Here is a 12,864-nt window from a genome sequence, read left to right as displayed (position 1 = left end):
TCAAAGAATTCTCTCTACCTTATTCTATTTACAATATTGTATATTGGGAAACAGTTAAGAATTTAACAACAAGGAATGGCTAAGTAAGTTAGAGATTGGACACATGGCAGAATATTAGGCCACCATTACATAGACTTTATGGCAACATACATTAAATGCTGATCTAATAGGGTTAATTGGAGGAAAAAGCAGTACATCAAGTAAGACATTATGTGTAAAATATATTCTGAAATTTAAAAATCCTTTGTTACATGTGGCGTTCCATTTTTCCCAGCACCATCTGTTGAATAAGCTATCTTTTCTCCAGGTACCTTTGTCTAGTGCGAAAGACCTGTATTTATGTAGGTTTGTCTCTGTGTCTTCTATTTTGTACCATTGGTCTACATGTCTGTTTTGGTGCCAATACCATGCCGTTTTTATTACTGTAGATTTGTAGTATAGTTTGAGGTCTGGTATTGTGATGCCTCCTGCTTCACTTTTCTTCCTAAGGATTGCTTTGGCTATTCTAGGTCTCTTAATTGGGGAAAAGGGTACACGCATACATTGCTGGTGGAAATGCAAACTGGTAGAACCATTATGGAAAGCAGTATGGAGATTCCTTAGAAAACTTGGAATGGAACCACCATTCAACCCAGTTATCCCACTCCTTGGTTTATACCCAAAGGACTTAAAATCAGCCTACTACAGTGACCCAGCCCCATCAATGTTTATCAGCTCAATTCACAATAGCCAAACTATGGAACCAGCCTAGATGCCCTTCAACAGATGAATGGATAAAGAAAATGTGGTATATATATATACATGATGGAATATTACTGAACTTTAAAGAAGAATGAAATTCTGGCATCTGTTGGTAAATGGATGGAGTTAGAGAATATTGTGTTAAGTGAAATAAGCCAAACCCCCAAAACCAAAGGCCAAAAGTTTTCTCTGATATGCTGATGCTAATTCACAATAAGTGTGGGGAGGATAGGGAAGAATAGAGTTACTTTATATAGGTAGAGGGGAGTGAGGAGAGAGGAAGTGGAATGGGAGATGGAATGATAGTAGAATGAAACAGAATTATTACCTCATGTACATGTATGCCTGCATGACTGATGTGATCCTACAATACATATAATCAGAAAAATGAGAGATTATACTCCATTTATATATAATGTATCAAAATGTATAAATGCATTCTACTGTCATGTGTAAATAATTAGAACAAATAAAATAAAAACATTAAAAAAACTTTGAAGATAAAAAAATTATTAAACAATGATTACATGGGGACTTACCAATGAAATTATTTTCTTGTATTTTCTACATTTTCCTTTTTCTAGGGGTGGAGGGAAAAGCATGTGGTACTTTCATAAAGTTGAATAACTAAATACTGTATTAAAAATGTAGATGAGAAATGGTCATGCTTATCATGATGTAAAGCAGCATTTGTCAAACTTTTGATTTGGGTCTCAGGAACTCTTTGTACTCTAATAACCATTAATTACTCTAAATACATTTATATAGATTTTATTTATTAATATTTATTGTTTTTGAAATTAATATTGTGAATTTTTTAAAAAGTCATGAATTTGAAATAACAGTAATATGACCATAATATGTTAACATAAATAATGCATTTTTATGAAAATAAATATATTCACCAAAACAAAAATAATAATAAGAAGAGTGGTGTTACTTTACATTTTTTTAAAATCTCTTTAAAGTCTGGCTTAATAGCATACAGCAGAATTCTCAGATTTGCATCTGATTTCAATTTGTTGCCATATGTTGTTATGGTTAAAGTATATGAGAAAATCTGGCCTCATACATATACAGTTGGAAAATGGAAAACTTTATAGACTTCTTACCCTGTCCCCCAAAAGAAAGCCTTGAGGGCAGCCAGAACTGCTCAGACCCTTCTGTGAAGTAGAGGAACTGGAAGGCAGATCTGAGTTTGAGTTCTGAGTGGCTTACTCATGAGTTGTGTAATTTTTGTATGTCACTTAATCTTTCCAAATCAAATGTTAATTGGCTGTAAAAGGAGGTTCATGTCTCTCTGGGTGGTTGAGAATATGCAGTGGGGTATTATGAAAGTTTTAGTACCTAAACAGACTTGGGATGCAGTGATCGTTTTTGTATTTTCCACATTTAATAAAATGCTCTCATTTCATAAATGGTATAAGAATTCTATTTTAATCCTGTGTATTACTTTTAAGCAAATGGAAAGTCCAGTTTTTTTTCTTCCCAGCAGGATATCAGACTATGTTCCTCATTATTCTTTCTCACCCGTTGCCTCCAAATTCTAGCTCCCTTTTTTGCTCGTCCCTTTAGATCAGAGTTCACTTTGGAAGTTCTTTTTGAGTTTAGGCAGTGTGAAGGAAACTCTGCCAAACCAAGAAAATTGCATCGCTCACTGCTCTTGTCCTTTTACCCAGTGAAATTGCACTTTTAATGACTAAAAATAACTTCAGAACTCCACATTGTCCTTTCTTAAGCATGAATTGAATAACGTTCTCAAACTATTCATACCATATATTAGTAAAAAAAAAAAAATAAGACTGATAGTTTGTCTTTTGTTGGTTATTAGAATTTACAGAACTCATTCATGAATAGCTCCTGCTACAATATTTAGATATACATAAAGGGGCTTCCACCATCCTATTTTACAAATAAGGAATTGACTCTGTAGGTATATAGGGTCTTCATCATGTAAAGTAGTTACTGAGAACTGTTCTGGGACCAGATCTCATGTCTTCCATGGCCCTACGGCCAGATATAATATTCTGCAGAATAATTCATTTTGAGAAAGCATACTTCAAGTTCTTAATGACACAAGTCTTCATTTCATTATTTTTTTCCACTTAAAATTACTTTGATCACATTAGGTATTCATCTGCCTTCTTTGGAATTTCTAATTTGGAACTATAGTTTATCTAAATATTTTAAAGTGCTAGTAATACCCTGAGGCTTAGGAGAAGGAACTACACATATGTTTTCCTTTTCACTTTATGATGTTGACTTAAGCTGCTGACAAAGATGACCACTTTGGAGTGAGCCTGAAAGATGAAGTGAGGTTGCTATGTGAAAAACAAAATTTAAATCTATGTATGGTTGCTGATTCAACCACATTTTTTTTGAGTTATGTCTTCGTTTGGAAGCAAAGATATGGGTGTGGTTCTACAAGAAACAAAACCATGCAGAGCAATAGAAACACATTTTTTTCTACAAAAGTAAAGATGTGGGATGTTATTGATGTCTTCCTGTGCTTCCCTGATAGAAGAGCATTCCAGAGATGCTAGTTCAATAACCTATTAACTTACCGAAATAATAAAATACCAGTGCTCTGAAATATAATAATTAATATAGAAATTATCTTAAAACATTGGTTAGACCATTAAAAGAAGAAGACATTGTTAAGTTTGGGATTTATTGAGGTGGGTTGTTAATTTTTTTCCTGGTCATTCTTCCTATCTTTTATGCTTTTAGACTTAAAATATTAGGTTTTTGTTTCCCCGTTGTGTTATGGGGAGGGGCCTATGATTTAACTGTGCTAGACTATTAAAAATTTCCTAAAGTCACTGTTTTCCTTTTTGGCTTTCCTTCAATCAATATTTGTTGCAATAAAGTCCATTTTCTGAAGTTCCATTCAAATTCTGTTGCATTCAGTAACTCTTTCCGGTTTTCTTGTGACTCCAAGCCCTTTTACCCTACCCCATTTTCCACTGCTAATTAATCTAGAATTAATATAGGAAATTAGCATGTTATGTCTTTGCGAACCAGCTCCCAAGTTTGACTGTTAAGACACAAATAACTGAAAGTTCTTTTCTTACAAATAGATATAAATTTAACTTTAGTAGACTTTTAAGAAGAGAAATTGTCAAATGTTCAAAAAATACATTGATTGTTTTAGCTATGCATTGTATTTATAGAAAAGAGATTTCAGATGTTTCAGGAATAGTTTTCAAGATTCTTCTCATTCCAAAATCACGGAAATGGAGATGATGCTGAAAGGAAAGACAAGGCACATTTATAAAATCTCACTCATACAATAATATCTTATGATTGCAATTATTCCAGAGAAAACAAAAGTAAGTCTCTGTAAAACAGCAAAATGAGGTCCATGTGTTCCTCCAAATCTCATGAGATATCACTCACATACAAAAAAATTAAATACTACATTCTCCAACTGGTAAGTGAAAACTGTGTTAGAAGTTTCAACATACTAGTAATAACATATGTCTTTTTGTTTCAAGAGATCCCATGGGACTTTGATTATTTTATTCTTAGGTGTCAAGGAGGACTCAGATTTAGGAGGCAGCAATAATTTAAGAACATACTTTGAGTCAAGTTTATGAATTGCTCTTTAACCAATCCTTTTCGTATACATGCATGTTTTTGTGTATGGATGGTTAAGTGTTTTAATTAAATAGTAATTAGGGCTGAATATACAGAATGTTCTTGATTTCTAAATAGTCTAATCAATGAACCACTCTCCTCATGGTGTTTAGAATATTGAAAAACCTGGGCACATAGTGGATGCCTGTTACTATATAAATTGGACTTCAATTACTATGATCCAAGCCTATTTCAATGAAGAGTTGTATATTTATATCACATTGAGTTCGCTTGATTACCTGAAGATATTTAAATAGAAATTATAATTCAAATGCATCTTACATTTTAGGTCAATAACACATTTTAGCTTGTTCATGATTATCAGAGGTCTTACATACTACAGAGAATTGTATTGGTAGGGATTCTGAGGAGAAATTTCTGTTTGGGGGCATTCAAACACTAGACACAAATACAAAATATAAAACAAAAGTACAACATAAATCACATTTAAAATGACAGATTTGTATAAAATTCTATTCTTTCTCAGGGGCCATTTTATAATAACTCCTTGACTCTCCTGTCAGAGAGAAAATTCCAGAGATTTGCAAAACAGAACTGAAGTTACTAAAGAGGCTGAAAGGGCAGTTTCTCCCAATACATCCAGGAAATATTAAAATATTCAACAAAGTGCCAATAGACTTATGAGATGTGATAAATGCACCCCATGGTTTCCCTGCCCTCTGCTGCCCTCTCCATACCAAGAAAAGGCACATTCCCCAGACCTTTGGCCGCCACATAATTGTCAATTGAACAATGCAAGAGCTCAGAGCCTGATGGACTGAATGACTCCTTACTTTGTTCAGAAACAACTTAAGACTTTTGATACTTTAATTTCTTTTAAGCAGATGTGGAGCATAACACACTTATTTGTGTAAATGGCCTTTGGTGTCAGTGAGCTTCTGGACAAGTTCTCCTTTGTACCCTGTACCTAGTCCTGCCATCTAAAAAGTTTCCCTCGGGGAAGCCCTGACTCATGGACTCTCATTTTAGCTACAGAGAATATCTATTCCAATACAAATAATCATCTGTGTTTGAAGGTTTCTTAGGCTTAAAACTAAATAATAGACTAATGGCTAAGAATAAAAGAAGACATTTTAAAAATATAAACATAAAAGTTAAAAAAAATCAACTTTTTATACATAGAACAGCATGGATGAATCTTGGAATCAGACACAGAAGATGGTGTACAGTGTGATTCTTGTTTATCTAAGACTCTGGAAAGGCAAACCACAGGAATGGAAATCAGATCAATGGTGCCAGGGTTGGAGAGGAGGAAAAGGTTGACTCCAAATGGAGAAAGTTTCTGGAGGTAAAGATAATATCCTAGATTGTGGTGGTGATCTTATGATTGTCCACATTCCTCAGAACTCAAAGAAATGTACACCCAATAATATGAATTTTGCTCTATGTCAACAATATACATAATATACATAATTTTATTTTAAAAAAAAACAGAATGAGGGAGTGACAGAGCATGTATGGTGGGTGATTAAACTTCATTCTTGATACCCTGGTTTTTGGTCCTCAAGTAGTTTTTAATAACTAAATGTTAAACTGATGATAAGTGATGAGTTTTTGAAAAGAAGCACAAACACACTTATTCTTACTTAATCAGCACTAATATTGCCTCTATGCCAAAACATTTTCAAAGAATGTTACAAAGTTTAACTTACTTAATACTTATAACAACCCAACAAGATAGGTGATATTATGTCCATTTTGCAGATGAGGAAATTGAGTCAAAGAGAAGACATGTTGTTTTTCTAGAATCACCCGCTGGTAGAGACAGCATTTTGCAGTTACATCCCTAAAATTTGAACTATATTTTAGTTATCAGGGTGCAGTGGATAGAGTACTTGGACTTGGAAACCTATATTAGAGAACGTTCTTTGTATTGTGTGACTTTGGACAATTTGTTTAATTTCTCTGAATCCCAATAAGAATAATCATTGATCTCATACCATTCCACTGGGTTATCATGAGCCTCAAAGAGTATGTGTGAACTTGGATAGAATGTAAAGAGTCAGATGCTACAATTCGATTTTGACTTTGTTTCACAAAACTCTTCAAAACTTCTAAACGTGACTATTGTCTTTTTTTAATTTAGTTTTTTTGATTCATTGTACACAATGGGGTACAACTTTTCATATCTCTGGTTGTGCACAATGTAGAGTCACACCATTTGTATAATCATACTTGTACATAGCGTAATGATGTTTGTCTCATTCCATTATCTTTCCTTCCTCCCCACCCTTCCCACCCCTCATTTCCCTCTACACAATTGGACATTCCTTCATTCTTCCTCACCCCCCCATCCACTTATCAGAGAAAACATTTGGCCTTTGGTTTTTTTGATTGGTTTATTTCACTTAGCATGATATTCTCCAATTCCATCCATTTACCTGCAAATGCCATAATTTTATTCTTCTTTATGGCTGAGTAATACTTCATTGTGTATATATATCCATTCATCTATTGAAGGGCATCTAGGTTGGTTCCACAATCTAGCTATTGTGAATTGAGCTGCTATAAACATTGATGTGGTTGCGTCATTGCAGTACGCTGATTTTAAGTCCTTTGGGTATAAACTGAGGAGTGGGATAGTGGGTCAAAAGGTGGGTCCATTCCAACTTTTCTAAGGAATCTCTATATTGCTTTCCAGAGTGACTGCACCAATTTGGAGTGTACCTTTTTCCTCAAATCCTCTCCAACACCTATTGTTGCTTGTATTCTTGATAATAGCATTCTAATTGGAGTGAGATTTCAGGGTAGTTTTGATTTGCATTTCTTTTATTACTAGGGAGGTCGAACATTTTTTCATATATCTGTTGATCACTTGTATATCTTCTTCTGTGAAGTGTCTGCTCAGTTCCTTAGCCCATTTATTGATTGGGTCATTTGTATTTTTGGTGTCTATTGTCTTAAGAGAGAACACAATCTTTTAAAATGTAAACTGCAAAAATTTTTTTTAAATGTGACTTAGTTAAAGTATAATTACTCAAATTAAATTTAAAATTCACATTGTCAGAATGTCAGAATGAAGTTAATATTTCTAATACAAAATGGAAAATATTTCTAAATGTATAAATGCTTACATGTATAAAGATAGATTTTCAGTAGAAATATTCAGATAGAGATAACTTATTTATAAAAGGTGGGTGTAGACTGAATTTATAATCAAATTAATTGGTGCATATATTTATTTACTTGAAATGATGCTGTGCCAAAGACATTTTGAGTAATTCTTCTATTGTTGTCACTTGTTTAAAAAAAAATAGTGATGGAATTTAATCTAAGAAAATAAACATTATATAATATCTTTGAACCTAATTTCTTATGAAGAGAAAAAACATTGGGGATCCGGGGTTTCAAACCTGGATCTAGTCATTCCTTGATATGTAACTCGACGAAAGTTATTTAACGTCTATGAATCTCAATTTCCTTCCTCACCTGTAAAAAAGAAAAATAACAGCACTGTGATTTACGGATTTAGTTGATAGATATGAAGCGCTCACACAGTATTGGACAGGTGAAGTGTTTTACACATTCTAGCCATGTTATTGTTATCATTATTATTCTCACAGTGCCTTTCAGTCAGAAAGAGAGCATATTCTCATTGTGCAGGCTTTTTCTGGTCAAGGATTGTGGTTTGCTATTTCATAGCACGAACAGATGCCCCTAACCAGTTATGTGGTCTCCTTCTGCTCAATTACCAGTTCATCTTCCTTGCATAGATATTTCTTTCCCTAGGACTATCACATTCCTCATCCTCTAGGGTTGACATCTTGGGATCATCTTTATATGTGCTAATTGCCACTTCTCTCATGGCCATACAATCATCTTGTTCTGATTCTCAAACAATGTGCATTCAACATGTAACTACTAGGCATAAGTAATCAATGTCCTTAATATCAAGGAGCTTTCAGCACAGTAGAAGCAAATCTGAACATCTAGCGTGATGTGAGGTCTACACAGAGCATATTGGCCAATTCTTGAAGAAGCAGAGGAGTTTGCTGGGTGAGAAGATGCCTGAGATTTGCTGGCCGTATCATTCACTGAGTTGGCCGAAATATCATCTTTAGTTTTTCCCTTTTTCTAGCACTTGTATTCATCAGCATTTTTACTTCCAAAATTTGTCCTGAATCCCCCACTTCTGCTTCCACCATATTTCCCTAGTCCAAGCCATCATCATCTTATTGAATTACACTATGTAATGGGTGCTTTTTCCACTTTCATTTTTACCTTGTTGTGACACATTTCTCACATGCAATCCAGTTTCTATAAAATCAGTAAGTTGAAGTATGTCATTTTTCTGTTTAAACCCATTGATGGTTTCTCATTGCAATTAGAAAAAAAAATTCAATCTTTCCCCCATTATCTATAAGGTTTTAATGAGAAGCTTTGTATCCAACCTTGTATCATGCTAGTCATATGACTCTCTCTACTTTTTGTACATTCAAAGCTTATTTCTGTCTTCAGTAGGAGGAATAAGGGCCCCCAAAGATGCCCAAGTCATAATACCTGGAACCTGTGAATTTAATTTTATTAACATATCAAAAAAGGATATTGCAGATGTGATTAAGGGTCTTGCAATGGGGGAAATTATCTTGGATTATCCAGGTAGGCTCAGTATAGTCACGTGGGTCCTTAAAAGCAGAGAATCTTTCCAGGTGGTGGTCAGAGAAGAAGATGTTGACAATAAAAGTTGTGTCAAGGAGATGCCGTGGTTCTGGTTGTGAAGATGTAGGAAAAGGCCACAAGACAAGGAGTGAGGATAACCTCTAGAAGCTCACAAAACAGGGACACAGATTCTCCCTCTGTGTCTCTTAAAAGCATCACAGCCCTGCTGACACTGGTTTCAACCCAATTAGATCCATGTCAGATTTTGAACCTATAGAACCTAAGATTATCCATTTGTGTTGTTTATGCTACAGAGTCAATAGTAATCTTTGCAGCAGTAACAGAAAACTAATATACCATATGAGGCCTTTACTTGCTGTTTCCATTACCTGGAATGCCTTTTTTTCTTGAGTTCTTCAATGATAAATCTTTTTCACATTTTAGGTCTCAGTTTCATTGCTACCTCCTTAAATGTTTCCTCATGACCTCATCTGCTGCATTCATCCTGCCACTAACCCTTGAGCAACTCTAAAACAACAGAATGTTTCTTTTCTTTATGGCATATTATTGTCTGAAATAATCTCATTCACATATTTTCTTCCTTATTAATTGTTTTTTTCCCCCAGAGTTGTAAACTCCATGATATCAAGGACATTGTGTTTCCCACAGCTATATTCTCAGTGTCTTGAATAGAACCTGGCAGATAATAGATGATCAATAAATATTTATTAAATGAGGGAATTAATTAGACAGGGAGGTGACTATTTTTAGGTGAAGGTCAGAGCCTAAGTAAAGTTCTGTGGTGTGAAACTGCTTTGTGTGACTGGGGAAGATCTGTTCTTATAGATGAGACAAAAGGAAAGCAGAAGGAGATGGGAACCAAGAAGTAGGCATTTAATATTATTATTTTAAAATATCATGTTATAGCCTATAAGTACTTGAAATTTGGTTTTATAGAAAGTGGGAATAATTGACAGAGGGACTGCACGACAAAATCAAAAGGACTTGGTGACCAGTTGGAGGTGAGTTGGGGGAGAAGGAAGGGTCTCCTCCATGTTGCTCATCTTTGGGGCTAGGAGGATGGTAGTAGTGATAAGTGGCATGAAGAACGGTGGGAGATAATGGTTCTGTTTTGTGAATATCATGAATCTGATCAGAGAAAGATGTTCAAAGGATGCCCTGAGAAATGGAAATGAAGTTAAGGGATCTAATAGTTAATACAACCCAAGACAATGGGTGATGAAGGGAAAGAACTGATGGTACTCACTGGCAAACATAAATGACTTTTAAGAGGAGGTAGCACAGAGGAATACATGGGACCAGGGAAGCCAAGGGAGGAAAGGGCTTCAGTAAGAGTGAGTGGTCAGAATATCAAACACTGTGGGGAGGAAAGAAGAACAATCTCTGGGCTTATTAGCAAAGAGTTGTTGATGTCTCTGGCAGTGCTGGTGATGGGATCCTATGGAGAGGGTGGAAGTGAGTGGGAGGTGAAGGAGTGGGAGGAAAAATTAGACTGAGGAAGATGTGAGATTGAGGGAAATCCTTCCCTCCCCGCACCTCCTCTTCAAAGAAAGTTAAGCTACATACAGGAAGGGAGTAGGTTTGTAGGTTGCAGAATGTGTACTAGTAGAGGAAGAGATGTGAAAGGTAGAGAAAGCAATGTCCTCAGGGAATTGAAGGGATGGAATGAAGAATCGAGAGAGGGATCAACTGTGAGAAAATGCTGAGCCTTCTTTTCTCCAGAGCCGGGAAGTATGGTGTCTGGTAGTCTAAGGAAGCAAATGAGAACATTCACTTTGGGATCAGACATTACTGATATAGAATTGTAAATTCAACACTTACTAGCTGAGCAAACTCGAGCATGTATGCTTCTGTGATTCAAAAAAATTTAAATATAATTTGAAAAACAAAACCCTATCTTTTAGGGTCATTGTGAAAATGGGTAAAAATATTAACTCAAACACATAATTTGTGAATTGTTGAGATGGGTTCATTGGAATTGGAATAGATTTCTGAGTTCCTTAATCTAGCACTGAGGGCTAGAATCAGTTCTTCAAGGACTAAGAAATAACATGATCCTCTATTAGAAATTCAACTACATCGATTAAGTATGCACACCTGGTCAACACCTGTGTACATTTTAGTCTTTTCCAAATTATAAAGTAGGACCCTAAAATCAACATGGAAGAAAACTCAAGTGGCAAAATACTTCCCTACTTATGCCTTGACTGCAATAGATGTCAAAAGGAGGACGTTATAGAACGCTAATTTATCTCAGCTCTCATGAAAATATTTACTATACCCTTATCATACCATAATGGAAAGAGGTGGCAGAAACTGGGGAGAGCTGTGAGAGGTTGCATTGTGTTTTAATGTTTCCTTTATAAACTGTGATTGCAGTTAAATTTAAAATAACGGTATTAATAAGTGATAATAACTGTTTAAATAACAGATAGTAAGATGCTGATCTGAGCAGGCACTGAGTGTTACATACACCAACTGCTCAGATCTTGTGACATTATCATCTTGTACCCTCAGAGTGGAGAATAGTTTCTGAGAGTTGCAGATTCTCTATGAAAGTCTGTAATCTGTGCACCTCAGTAAAGATTCCACACAAGATGCCTGGAAATTGTGCCGATAGCAGTCATTGAAGTGAGACACAACTCAGTGACAAGCTGTACTGATGTGTACAGGGTTAGAAAGGTGGATGCTGCTTGGGAAGTTGACCTCCTCTGGAACGCTTCTTTAGAGATACACTTCAAAGTTAAATGGCAAGATTCTTGGATTTCTTTTGTTAAGAAAAATGAGAGTAATGCCTTACTTGTCTAATCTCATTTGATAATCTCTCATTTCTCCATATTTCTACTGTGCTTAATGCATCTGGCACATATTTATATGCTCTGGCTTATATTGATTTGTTTTATGCAAATTTATTTTCTCAGCATCTACATATATCCCTTGAAGGTGATTGGGCATGCTTTTTTATTTTCTCTGTGTGTTTTTATTTCCTCTTCTTCCACTGCTTGGTAGTATGCAAGGGGTCTGGTCATTACTTAATAGCTGATTACCCTGTACTGTGTGGGACATCCATTCTGATTCTAAGGGTCTTGCTACATATTAGTTTATAAAGAACACACTGAGGTCACTAAGATCTTGACAGGCCTGAGGTTGCCATAAAGGTTCACATATCTTGCTCTTAAAAGTCATATGCAACTGGTTCTACCATATTCCCTGAAAAGCTGGGCCAGGGTTAATAACACCACCATCTACTTTTATGTAGCTCTTTGCAATTTGGAACTTAGTTAATAATATATTGCTCATTTTAGTGTCACTGAACCCTGAACACTAGTCAGGGCAAAGCCCTTTTTTCAAACGAGAAAATTGGAGTGCACAGAGATAAAGGACTATGTGTACGTTTACAAAATTGGTGAGTGGCAGATCTGGTGTTTGAACTCAGCTTTTCTGCATCCAAAGGCAGCGTTCTTCCCATTCCTCTGCATGAGCTCAGTAGATTATTTTTCTGCACAATAAAACTGTCTGGGATAGAGGAACCTGCAGATATGGCCCCTTAAGAGAAATGGAAAGAACTTAATTTGAAGAATGATGTATTTCAAATTCATTTGCCTAAAATATGTGTATTTTTTTCACCTGGATTGTACTGGGACTTCATTCTAACATTCCCCTTCCAGAGTATGGGAAAAGAAACAGAATCTGAGAAGGAGACAAGAGTCCTTTTTATTTAGTCAAAATAAAGGGTTAAAATGCACCTCTTTAAAGGCTTAAGGTGGAGAAGAGGGTCCTGGATTACCTACATGTCAAAAACTAGGCTAAAATGTGGTATTTCCTCTCTGTGTCCTTTTTCAA

The sequence above is a fragment of the Sciurus carolinensis genome, chromosome 3 (genome assembly GCF_902686445.1).
Source record: "Sciurus carolinensis chromosome 3, mSciCar1.2, whole genome shotgun sequence".
Classification (NCBI taxonomy): Eukaryota; Metazoa; Chordata; class Mammalia; order Rodentia; family Sciuridae; genus Sciurus; species Sciurus carolinensis.
Note: the sequence above shows the minus strand (reverse complement) of the source record.